Raw genomic sequence first — 12,494 nt, 5'->3', positions numbered from 1 at the left:
TTCTTTGCAATCTGAAAATGTTGTAGAAATTGCCTGAGGGGGACAACATGCACCGAAGCAAATGTCCACAGCATTTGTTCCAGACTTCTTGCAGACCTTTCCATCTGCCCCACAGGCAAACTACCCCACAAATCAGTGAGTGAGAAAATTTGCAAGCACAATTCTTGTGGCCTTTGCCACAGTTATGCATGCATACTCAGAGGAATTTGTGCTGTAGTGTTTTCTGCTGACCCACGTGTTGTTTTACACTCCCTGCAATTTTGTGTTAATAAAGACACACTGTCAATATTAAAACAAAAGGAGGAAACCTCACAGACTGATCTCAAAGTATAGTAGAGAAAATACAGCTATCTTTTATGTTCTACTCTGTGCATGATGAACTGCCTCCTGTGAACTCCAGTCAGCTACTCACTCACACCCCCACTCTCCCCTATCCTTCGGATTTCCAGCTGCGAAAGCTCATCGTCGACTGACGAATACCCTGCTGTGTGGTACATTGTGAAGAGCAAGTGTAGACTTAGTCTGGAGCAATCTCTCAACCCATGAAAACCTGAAAACCACTTTGTGCCACAGCATTTCAGTCGGATTGATACCGCGACTTTTACTTTCGCCATTACAGTACTTTGTTTTCTCTCTTTCTGTCATTCTGTTGTGGATTTGCTACCGTTGTTCTGTTAGCAAAATCCATAGCATTTTACTCCAGAATACTCTTTTTAGACGATTTATAGCTGACTCGGTGACTTCATAGTGTCGAGGCCTGCTGCAAACTGACAAACCTAAAAGCTGACTCCTTGTATTTTTCAATGACGAGAGGCTTTTTGCTGTCAAGTTTCAAAACGATTGATGGGGACTGTCATTACTTGATGCACACACTTGATTCAGCGTTTAGCAACTGAGATGCGGAAGGCCACAGAGAGTAATAAGGACATCCTGATGGGTTTAAAGGAAGTGAGGAAAATTAGGATTAATCACAACTGAAATCAATGTTGCAGTTGACAGGATTAATGTTAGTTATCAGTTTTCCATCCTGTTGGAAAGGCTTTTAATTTCAGCTTTTGGTTGGAAGTAGTGTGATGGTGTGAGACCATCATGTGCCTCTCTGGAATCAGGTTTGGTCATAATTGGAGGTAATCTCAATGTAGAGAGTGATCAAGATGGATTTCTGTAACCAGTAGCAATTACATTTGGTCTGCAGTCTGGAACTAAACTCTATCCTCCACGATGATGTGGAGGATAGAGTTTGCGAAGGAAGAAATTGCCTTCAGTCTTGACCTAAACACCAGTGAATGCTAATAGGATCAATATGGGCATGTTTGTTTTGTGTCATGGTCACAAACACAACCTTTCCACTAGTGCAAACTGTGTTGTTGCAGGAATCTATTAGTCTGTTGATTTGTAAGAGTAAAGTCATTACGATTTCAACTCTGACTGTAAAGACCTTTTTAATTTACAATAGTTACTGCTCTGACTTAAGCTTAAGTGTCATGTTGCAGTCAGTTAAAGTTGAACATGTAACATGTCAATGTCTGACTCAGGTGTTCAGTATTTTTTTTATATTGACATTTCTCTATTGTCAACATCAAATTGTGGTCATGGTGAAGACCAGTTGGTTGACATGTCATTCAAGTGAATTCTGTCCACTTTCATGACAATTTGAAATGTGTAAAAAATATAATATAATAATAATTGAATAGCAGGAATAAGAGTGTGACCAGCAATGTATAAGATATTTTTACTTTAGTATATTTTCTGCTCTGTTTTCCAATCATTCCAACTTTTTATAGCTTTTTTTTTTTGGTTGAAACTGGTTGAGGCTAAAACCTGATAAACCCTGATTGGGCTAAAACCTCAGCCAACTTTTCTGAGGTGAAACAGCTGGCTTACTGCACTCCTGCTTGAATTTCATTTTTATAATCCAATTGAGTGCTGTTGTGCTGCTTGATTTGAGCATTAGGACCCCAGGACTCAGGATTAAATGTGAGATTTGGGAATTCAGCGGGCCTTTTCTCCAGAGTTACAGCTGCCTCAGTTTTACTCAGAAATATGGAGTGCCAACTTCCGCTGTGGCTTCACTCTTAAATGCAGTACACACGGTACTCATGTCTTTTGTCATTACATAGTGCCTTTACCCAACTGCTGTGGTCTAAAGATGGGGGGAAAATGATGACGCATATGGAGATATGTGTGTAAAAAAACCCAAAAAGCCAGAGAAAGAAATGATAGACGGTGGACGAATCTGAATCCTCATTCTTCATCAGATCTGCTCTATATTATAATCTTTAGGTTGCAGTACTTTTAAACCATAGACATTAGTCGTGTCCAGCGCCAGGTACTTGTAAAAGCAACCTGGTACTACAAACTAAACCACGTCTGTGCTCGACTTCCCTCCTGTGCCGCTACATTCTCTCATGTGTGATGAGGTGGAACCACTTGGAAATTTTCCACAAAAAATAGTTTTACTTAACAAACCCCACAGCCATGTATCCTGTGCACGTGCGTTTTCACACCTGCAAACTACTTCACACCTCCATGGGGTTTGCTTCGGAAAAGTTTCACTTCGACACAAACACTTTTTGAAACTAGGTCTCGGAGACTTCGATCACTGGAGACGTGGAAAGGCACGCCTGGATTTAAACAAAAATGGTACTGTTTCACTAAAATACGGCTCTACGTATACATGACTTGAGTATATAACTCACCTTGGTTTATATGCCTTGTTGGTAGGGATGCTGACCTGTTTGTGAAATATTGATTAGTCGATGCATGAAGAAAAGACAATAAAGCAGAAACATATTGACTTAATGCATTCTGGAGTTTTCAAACACATTATCACACACTTCATTCTACTCACTTTTTTATACTTGGGAGCTAGTTGGATATAGGTTAAAGATTTACCAGCATTTATTTTCTTATGCAAAATCTAAAAAAAAAAAATAATATATATATATATATATATATATATACAGGTGAATTCAGAAAGAGAAAGCATACTTGCTTTGCAGCTTTTCGGGGACTCAGGTTTCCATTCTCCCTTTATGTGCACATTTTAATCCCTCTCCTTGGCCACAGTTCATTGGTTTAAGAGGTGGGGGAAAAAAAAAACAAAAAAAAAACACTTGATTATGGCACATTGCCTGACCCAGTTGACAATGTTTGGCATATTGTTTTGGTGTTGATTAATCCTAATGCAGCTTCAACAAAGCTGGGCTGTGGTGTGAAAGTGGAACAACATAAAAGCTCCGTGCCAGAATGGGAGAGCAGCACAAGTAATACGGAGGGGAAATCTCTCAGGTCCCCTGAGCTCATGCTCAACTGCAGAGATGGCCACAGGTTGTATGCACACACACACAGGCCACCCCCTCCTCTTCCTCCTCCTCCTGCTTGTCTCCTTTATCACCCGTTTCCTCCCAGATCTTCTGTAGTGGTGGGAGGGACAGGGGCAGAGGGTGCACAGGCATTATTAAGCCCACTTGAATTAACAGAACAGCCCCCAGCCTTTCCTCTAAAGCCTCCAGCTGGGGGGAGCTTAATCTCCATGGTCCCCTGTCTCGTCCATTAAACAAACTCCCCCGCCCCTTTCCCATCATTCTGCAGCACGCACACACACACACACACACACACACACACACACACACACACACACACTTTTGTGTGTTTCTGCATGAATAATAAGCCATGCTGTGTGTCTGGTTTATTAGGAGAGCTGGACATTTACGTGCACACCCATACACAGAATAATGAGAGAACGCAAGAGCGCCCAAATATTAACTGTAGCTCTCCTTTCTGCATGTAATTATTGCTCTCATACATGCTTAGAAATAAAAGGTTTTTTTTTTTTTTTTTTTTTGCGGCATACACATTCTCACCAGCCTCAAGGGTCTTATCTGCTTTTTGTATCTGAGGGAACAAATTGAATGTGGGTCTTGACACACGCGGGCCAGCAGATGTCTGGGTTGTTGAGGTTAGGCCAGCTGATTAGCATGACAAACGCAGCCTTGCAGGCCCCCCCTCCGACACTCAACCCCACTACACAACCAACCTGCGGGGGGCCATGCTTCAAGAGTGGCCCAGTCGAGGCCACAGGTCACAGGTGATGTTGATTTTTGTGAAGGGCCACAGCACGTGATTGTCAGAAGACTTTAGGTTGGGTTGAGTTTAGCGAAGGGTGGAGGCTGGAGCAGTCCTTCTCTTGTCAAGCACATGGTGATTTGGACTCAGGTATTCACAAAAATACCCGAGTCCAGGTATTTTCTGCTTTCAGAATCACCTTCAACAATTGCTTTCAAGTTGACCGTACATATTGTGTCATAAAGTAAAATAACTAGTATTTGTACCATTTCATTTAGCTCTCTTTTCAGGTTGTCTCTCTTCCTATGTATATGATGTGTACATATTCAACATAACATGCTTATAACTGGGAAAAACTGGGGTCATGGTATGATGCATTTAATAAAAAAGTATTAATTGTTCTAATAGTTCTTTTTAATGTGCAAATAGAACAGCAAGTCCTGAGTTCCCTGGTTTAAAATGAGAATTTGATGCTTGCTAGCACATGAAACGGCTAGCAGAGCTGAAATGAATTCATTTGGTGGCTGAAGATGTGCAATTTCTCAGGTCTATTTAACTATTTTTATGTTCTGTTGTGAATAAAAAAAGGTCTCATTTGATTTGAAAGTGATCTCTTTTTTTTTGACGTTTAAAGAACATCCCAATTTTCTGGAATTTGGTTGTACTATAATCACCTTACATTAGTAGTTGTGAGGCACAGCTGCAAGCCGTGCATTTACGGCTGCACACACGGGTCCATAAAACGATTTCCCATCACTACTTAGCAGCATCTATCTTCAATGCCCTACGGGGCGCAAACAACAAAGATTTTAAGCTGTAGCAGAATAAGTCTGGTCTGTACATGCTGTGCTACATCACAGTTCTTGATAAACACATTTTTCTCAGCTAATTGGAGGACAGTTTATATCAGACATTTAACTTCATTAGCAACTTCACAAACACTAAATATATTAAATTTATTTTTTGCTGTCAATTTTAGTTTTCCAGACCTTGTAGTTGTTAAATATGTGCCTCTATTGGGGGTGGGGACTGCACCCTGTCTTGCATCCTCAAATGCACCATTGAAAATTGGTGAATTCACTTGATTTGTATCGTCACCTTGGTGTTCAAGCCTAAAGGCCCTTAATTCTCAGCTTTTCTGAAGTCCTTTAATTCAGTATTCATTCCTAACTAAAATATTTTTGAGATTTGAGAGGTAGAAAAGGTTGTTTTTTACTGTACAAAATGTGTGCATTGGTATCCGTCTTGTTTGAAGAAGCTTTACTCTGTAACATCTGGTCCAGAATTAAATAGGATTGTTGTTTTTTTTCTTTTCATATGGATAGATTTGAATTTACACATTTGACATCTTAGGCCAATTTGCTGCAGGATCTAATTTTATTTTTCTTACAGAAAACATGAATGTAAAAAAAAAAAAATCCACTGATTATGTTTATTATCTTTTAAGTCTTGAGGTGTATTAAGAAGACTGAGCACTTATTGTCTCTCTCATGAAGACTATCTAGATCTCTGTGTCAGAGTGTACTTTAATCATTTTCCTTTTTTCATTTATTTAAATTAAGAATGGTTTCTGACATCCTGGCATCTTTGGGTATCTTCACTTTCTATCCACATTTAGCTAGTGTGTCTTTCCATGCTTGGTTTAAAACTGGGGGGAAATAAAAAAGCTGGCTGGTTGAATTGATATGTGTTTGCATGCATGTTGTGCAATTAGGAGTCCACCAGACTGTGTGTTTTGTGTGGGAGGGAACTCAGAGGAACTGAATCAGTATTCAGGAAAAGATTCCTTGAAGGGGAATGTGGGAGGTAGGAAGAAAAGAGGCTACTGGGACGACGGGTTAACCCCTCTCCTGTGGAGAACGGTGTGATGGGCTGTAACAAAGCAGCTCAACGGGAGGTGGCTTGATTGGCCGCGTCGTTCCAAAGCCAAAAAGACCTGCTAGACCGCGAGACCTTGCAAGCTGAGGGTAGCTACTTCGTTTGGTGCCTGTAAGGAATGAGGTCACGTATAAAAGAATAGTATATTAACGCAAATAAAAAGCCACCTACCATCAGGATTCAACGTTATTATGCTGTTTTCAAAAAAAAAAAAAAAAAATTGTCCACACTTAAACAGTACACCGTTTAAACTACAAATGGGTATACTCAATTATGTTTAAGCAGACTTGGGTGATCGATTGGTACCACTATTTAAGAAGTGTTAAGTCAGACGTGCTTAAAATTCGAGCCTAAAATGAGAGCAAGAACAATAGTGCTGATGCATCGCAGGATGAAACAACTCCCTGCTGTCAAACATATGCAGGCACAGCTTTGGTTGTTTATTTGCTTGTTGCTAACTTTGGGACTAATCTTTTCCTGCCTGTCTTTGCTCTTTTGCTGGCTGTTCTCGGTAATAACCTTGGTTTTTACAAATGGGCATCAATCATCTGCACAAGCGTTGTGGGTGTAATCTTAAAGCCCTCCCTCTGTGAGCCTGCCTTTAATCTCAGCTATGGTCCCCAAAACCACAGTACTGTCAGCCTCACCACTTTCCCCACTCTTGACAAATTGCCTATTTCCCTTGGCTTCAAAATCTCTGCACTTCGTTCCTGTGGTGTGTATGTGTGTTTAGGAGCATGCCTCCCTCACCTTGTGTGTGCTTTTCTTATGTTTTTTGTGCATAGGTGCATCTGTGTTTGCAGAACATACTGTTTTAAATACCATGTTTGTGTGTGTTTGTGCTGAGCGCTTGGCTGGCCTTGTGTATGGGTCAAGATAGTTGTACCGGGAGAGGAGGGAAGGCAAGCCATGCCAATCCTGTGTTTGCAAGGGCACTTCACTTGAAGTGATAAAAGTAGAATAATCCCCTTTAAAGCGTCTTAACGAGGTCAAATCTGCTAGACTGCAAGGGGGGAGGGAGTTTTGTGTGTGTTTGTGTGTGTGCGTGTGTGTTGTTGGGATAACGCTGCAGAAATGGGGGTAAACCTCCGCTTGGTTTGTGAGAGATAATAATCAAAATCAAATTCCTGGCCGAAACAGGATTAGGCTCTCTCGCCGTGCTCTAAAGCCCCTGTCCAGAGCTGCTGAAGACACAATCCTATCCTCAGCCTCTCTTACAAACCCTGAGCAGCTAGCGTGGCTGGGCTCCCTCCATTGGTTCAGACGGAGTTGGCCCGGATGAGCTTGGACACGGGCCAGTTAGTTCTGTCCCTCTCTCAGATCGCTGGGCTCATATGCTTTAGTCCAAACACTAATCCAGGATATTTAGATGGAATTGTTTGGTAGGAACTATTCTTGGATGGAGGATCCAATCTTGTTTGGCGCTGCTGTAATAGCAAAAGACTTAATCATTTCAACGTCTGGCTTGGTGAATCTTGTAACAGTGGACTTTTTCTGAAACGTTTAAGCACATTCTGTGAGTTCCATTCATACATTCAAGAGTGTCATACAGCCACGTTTCCATTTAAAGTCTGTATTGATGAGAAATTAGTTACTTATTGCATTATTGCTTTGTTACTGTATTATAAAGCTTTGGAGAGGTCTCTGAAACAGCTGACCAGTTTTAGCTGCAAAACAACACAACATTAACCACTCATTGGCTAAGGAGTGCTTTCTGGGTATTTAACAAAGCACTTCCACCGTTTGTTTTGCTTTCGACTCGCTGTGAAAGAGACTCGCGACTGCTTTTGTTTTTGGAAACTCAGAATTTTACCCGTCGCCATTGCATATCTCCATTTATAAGCCTGTATTTGTAATCTTTTTAAGATGTAATGTCTCTAAAAATCATTTTAAGACCGTCATTTTGCCACCTTTCAGAAAAATATGTTTGCCACATCTGTATACAGTCAGTGTAAGAAACATAAGTAGCTTTTTATTGTTTATGATCCATTCTTGTCAAAACTCTTAAATCCAGTGGGATTTGCTAATTCCCATTCTGCTAACTCTACAATGGACCCACAACTATTCAATGATCAGTATTTGTAGATTTTTATTTTTTATTTTTGTGGAATGCAACTAAATCTACTAAAAGTATAGTTTAAGTGTTATTGCAAAGGCCTTGCTTGTGTCTGCAAGATTTCAAAATTCAGTCTTTAAGTGAGGAAATGTGTCCTGTCTTAATCTAAACCACTAAGGAATCCACCAGAAAAAAAAATCATTGGTTACTTTCTTTCTTACTTACTCCCCTTTCTATTGAAACTGTGACAGACAGAAGAGGCGGAAAGCTTACACGGCATCCTCCAGACTGTTGCTATGGAACAGAAAGACAACCTGGCAGTGAAACATAGAGGAACTGTTTGCCATTACGGATATTCTACATTCGTTTAAGAGTGGGAGTGAGATAACATCCAGTCATTAGTGAGCGATTACAATGCCAAGGCTCCATCCCTCCCTCCAAGCGCACAAACATTCACGCATGTGCCACACACAAACACACACTGACTGAGATGTAAACAGTCAGGCAGTGCTCCAGGAAATACAATCCCCACACTGCAGTTACCCCTCAGGCAGGATTTATACTGAGGAAGATGTTTTCCAATGGATCCTGCTGTTATTCCGTGTGGCTGTCTACGCTTTTTATTTGTGTATGTGCTCAGCTTGTGTGTCTAAATGCCCTGCTGCATTCATTTATTGTTCATGTGTCTCATCATTGTAGTGTGATCTGTATGTGTGTGTGTAAAGCTAAGCCCCCCTCAACCCCCCAGTAATCTCCATCCCTTCCTGTCGTTCCCCCCCCGACTGATCTAAGAGCAGAAACAGCCTTAGTCTGATTCTTATTTAAAATAGACATAATGGTTCACAGAAGATTTCACATGGATTGAACCAGATGATGAGGCCAGAAAGGCTCTCTGTGCATGTCTGTGTGTGGGGGTGAGTGGGGCTTAGGGGTTGGTGGGTGGGGGATGGGGGTGGGGCAGCAATTTCCTGAAACGATGAATCCCATTTATTCGCCGAAGACTGTCTCAATTGCCTCAGCAGCCCACAAAGCTTTTTAATGCTTTAATTACGTCTCAAAGGAGCAGGGTGGAATCAAATTAGAGATCGTCCTACATTTAGCTGCCAGGCGTGTGCCTTTTCTTGTGTGCGTGTGAGCCCTGCAAATTTTACATATGAGGGAGTGCGTGTGTGTGAGGGGGGTGGAAATCTCATATCCTTCTGTATGATTCATAACACTGAATCTTTGTTGCTCCTGCATCCATTCATACAAGTTAAAACACATCCAAACAGATGTTAACTCACATAAATGTGTCCCTGAAAAACACCTCATCAGTGACTTCAACGTTTTTTTTGGGGGGGTGGGGTTTCACCTTGGAACACTAAAGAAAGCTTTTGCACATATGATTATCCTTTTTTTTTTTTTTTTTTTTACACAGATGCATATTCACTAACGCAGCATGCAGCCTATTTTTTCTATCATAGCAGATGGCATGTGTCTCAATATTACGGCAGTATTTCATTAACATTATGGGCATCCATCTGTTGTGCCCTCTCAGGCCCCTGTGGAGCACCTTGTTTTCTTGTTTTTCGTCACTGAAGAGGAGAAGAAAATAAACATTGTTAGCATTGTGTAGCAAAAAGCAAAGTCGGCTTGGTATACAAAAAATGTTATCTGGACATATGTAGGTAAAACCCACTGCTTTTAGTCATTGTTCACTAAGTTTTTTTTTAATGTGCCATTTAGAAACCACAGATTTTAGCAACTTTAAATAAATATGTGTTGTAGCGGCGCATCCGGCTCACAAAACGGGATGATAAGCAATATGTAGTTCATGAGACTACATTTCTTTCCAATCACCAATCTACTTGTCATTAATCCTGTCATGATGACACATTTTGCTGGACAATAAATTGTGCCAAAAGTTATTCCAATAAATGATATTGTTTTGGGACTATTTTTAATTAATACACTGGTAATGGAAAAAATGGAAGTACACCGTCTGAAAGATACATAAACAATCATTCTAACAAACATTTAATATTGGAACTGGAAGATATTTTAAAAATCCAAAATACACTGCTTGTGTATTTTAAAAATCCAAAATACACATATGTATTTTGGATTTTTAAAATATGTATTTGTTTATAAACAATACAACAAATAATGGATATTGAAGTCTGTAAACAAAATTGCTCTTCAAAGAATGGGGCCAGTTGAGACTCGGTTACCAGACTGAAGTCTTTTTGTTGTCCAGTTAATTCACAGCAAATCTAATCTCAAGCACACATTTATGTACATCCAGCAATATCCTGCTGATGGTGTGCAGTTATGTACCATGACCAACTGGGTTTTGAGAAGACAGAGCAGAGATGGGGAGAAAAACACAGAACCACTGATCCAGGACTACTTTCTATGTTTAAAAAATACAGAGTTAATGGCAGTAATAGCTTGTTTAATGACTTCATCTGGGAGGGAAACCGTGAGGCAATTAACCTTCATGCTGTGTTTTTATTTAACACTGCTTGTGCCTGGTAAAACTAACTGGTTGTCCTGTTTGGTGAGCAGCAGAACAAGGAGGCTGACTCAGTCTGTTGTAGGGACAAAAATGGAGCGCACAAACCTGTTGGAAGATGGTCCATCAACAGTACTTCCTTAGTCTTGCACATAAATTACCTCCCTACCAAATTTGGATATCTTTGTGGTTATTATAATTTTTAATCTATATATATAAATTTTACTATTTTGATGCAGACTTTTGATGTGGGTATTTTTTTTAAGGTCAAGTTTGAACATTTATCTGGTTACCCCAGGCTGCCAGATGTTGTCCATTGCCAACAACTTTCTTTGATGTGGTTACACTTACTGGAAACCACTATTCCCAGATGGGGGAAAATATCCTTTGCTCTTGTTGCCCTTAAGGGGAAGGGATGTAGTCGATCAGAAGTACCAAACTAAAAGTGTAAAGGAAAGGTGTTGACAGGGTAGATGAAAAGTGATGCGCATCAGGTTGCCTCTGAAGTGGAAAGGACCGTCCTTCATAAGCTTAACCCAAAGTAACCTTTTACAGATGATATCAGATTTGGTTTCAGAGTTGGATAGATAAGCTGTAGGTCTGCAGACTTTTTAAATTCAGCATTGGTAAGCCAGACTTGGTGGCTGGTTTTCAACCCCGACTGTCAATCATTTAGTACATCTTTGTCGAAATATGTTTTTTTTTTTTTTTTTACTTATTTTGACAACCCAACCTGCAACAAGCGCTGGTGATATTTTTAGGAAAAATGTTACCGCACCTGGAAAGTCAGGTTGTGTTCGAAACAGTTTCTTAAAAAGATTAGATAGGCATCAAATTCCTTACCAAGAATGTAGTAAGTGGACATGCACAAAGTTCTACATAATTGTCTCCAGTAATATTCACACATCCAAACTACACCAAAGCATCACATATTAGGTTGCTAAACAAATCTTATGTTTGGCAATGTATCTGTGCTTGTCAGTTTCCAAATGTAATGGCTATTGATCCTTTAATATTTGTCTGCTGTTTTATTTTTCTCTTCTTGTCAGCTTTCATCCACCTACTTGGCCCAGCTACCTTAGGGCCAAGACTCAAAGATTCAGACTTTGGTATTTTAAATGTTCATATAATACCCTTCATGGGGGGTTAGTCATATCTTGCGCATCAGTACATCCCTCTGGGAAAATGGCCAGGCTGGACACATACACCTGAAACGAGCACTAATTCAGCACAGTGTGTGTGGTGCAGCTTTCCGTTGCCAAGTGCCTTTTGTTGACGCAGGCCCTGCGTGGCAGAGACCCGTATAGCCGAGCTGTTTGTTGAATTTAGTCCATGCATTATTGGCTTCAGAGATAATGGAACAGGTTTTCCTGCTGTACCACAGAAACCTTTGTCTCCAGGCAACAGTTTGCTTTGCGTGGAATGGACGTTTTTGATGTGTGGGGTTAGCTCGTTAAGGTCCGATCACGGTTGTCACTGTGTTTTTAGTGACTTCATTATTTGATTAAAGTCTCAAGTACATTTTTAATTTTCACAACAAGAAAGCTTTGTCTGATCTGGTTATCTAATAAACCTGTGGAAATTATTCTGAACTTGTTCAAAACTTTTAACGCCCCCAAAAATAAAACCCCAGCCACGTAAATGTTATCACAGAACTTAAAGTAATTGTAACGTAGATGTTCCTTTTAGATTAAGCTGATTAAAAAAGATTTAAAAAGTTGAGCAACATATCAACATGAAGCAACAGGTCAATCCTAACAGCGAGCTCCCTGAAGTTATGATTTTACTTTTTTTATTTTTATTTTTTTGTCCCATAACGCAGATCACTGACAAATACAAATGTAATGAGATTTTGTTTTTCTTTACTGGCTGTGCTCTATATGAACTGCTTCTGGGGAATTGTAGTGCAAACAGAATTACAATAAGGGTTAAAAACTGCATCCAGGCTAAGTGATTGACTGGTGATGTAGCTCACTGTGTGTTTAGAATGTGTTTAAT

At 40.1% G+C, this 12,494-nt stretch overlaps 1 protein-coding gene across 2 annotated transcripts in view; it reads left to right on the top strand.

Annotated features, from left to right (window-relative positions):
- Positions 1 to 12,494, top strand: part of tle5 (TLE family member 5, transcriptional modulator) — a 38,120-nt gene that overhangs the window by 3,354 nt on the left and 22,272 nt on the right. The window lies entirely within an intron of this gene.

This window comes from Poecilia mexicana, unplaced genomic scaffold (assembly GCF_051168715.1).
Source record: "Poecilia mexicana isolate PSO_F unplaced genomic scaffold, ASM5116871v1 scaffold_4, whole genome shotgun sequence".
Lineage (NCBI taxonomy): Eukaryota > Metazoa > Chordata > Actinopteri > Cyprinodontiformes > Poeciliidae > Poecilia > Poecilia mexicana.
Note: the sequence above shows the minus strand (reverse complement) of the source record. Positions and strands in the feature narration are given on the sequence as shown.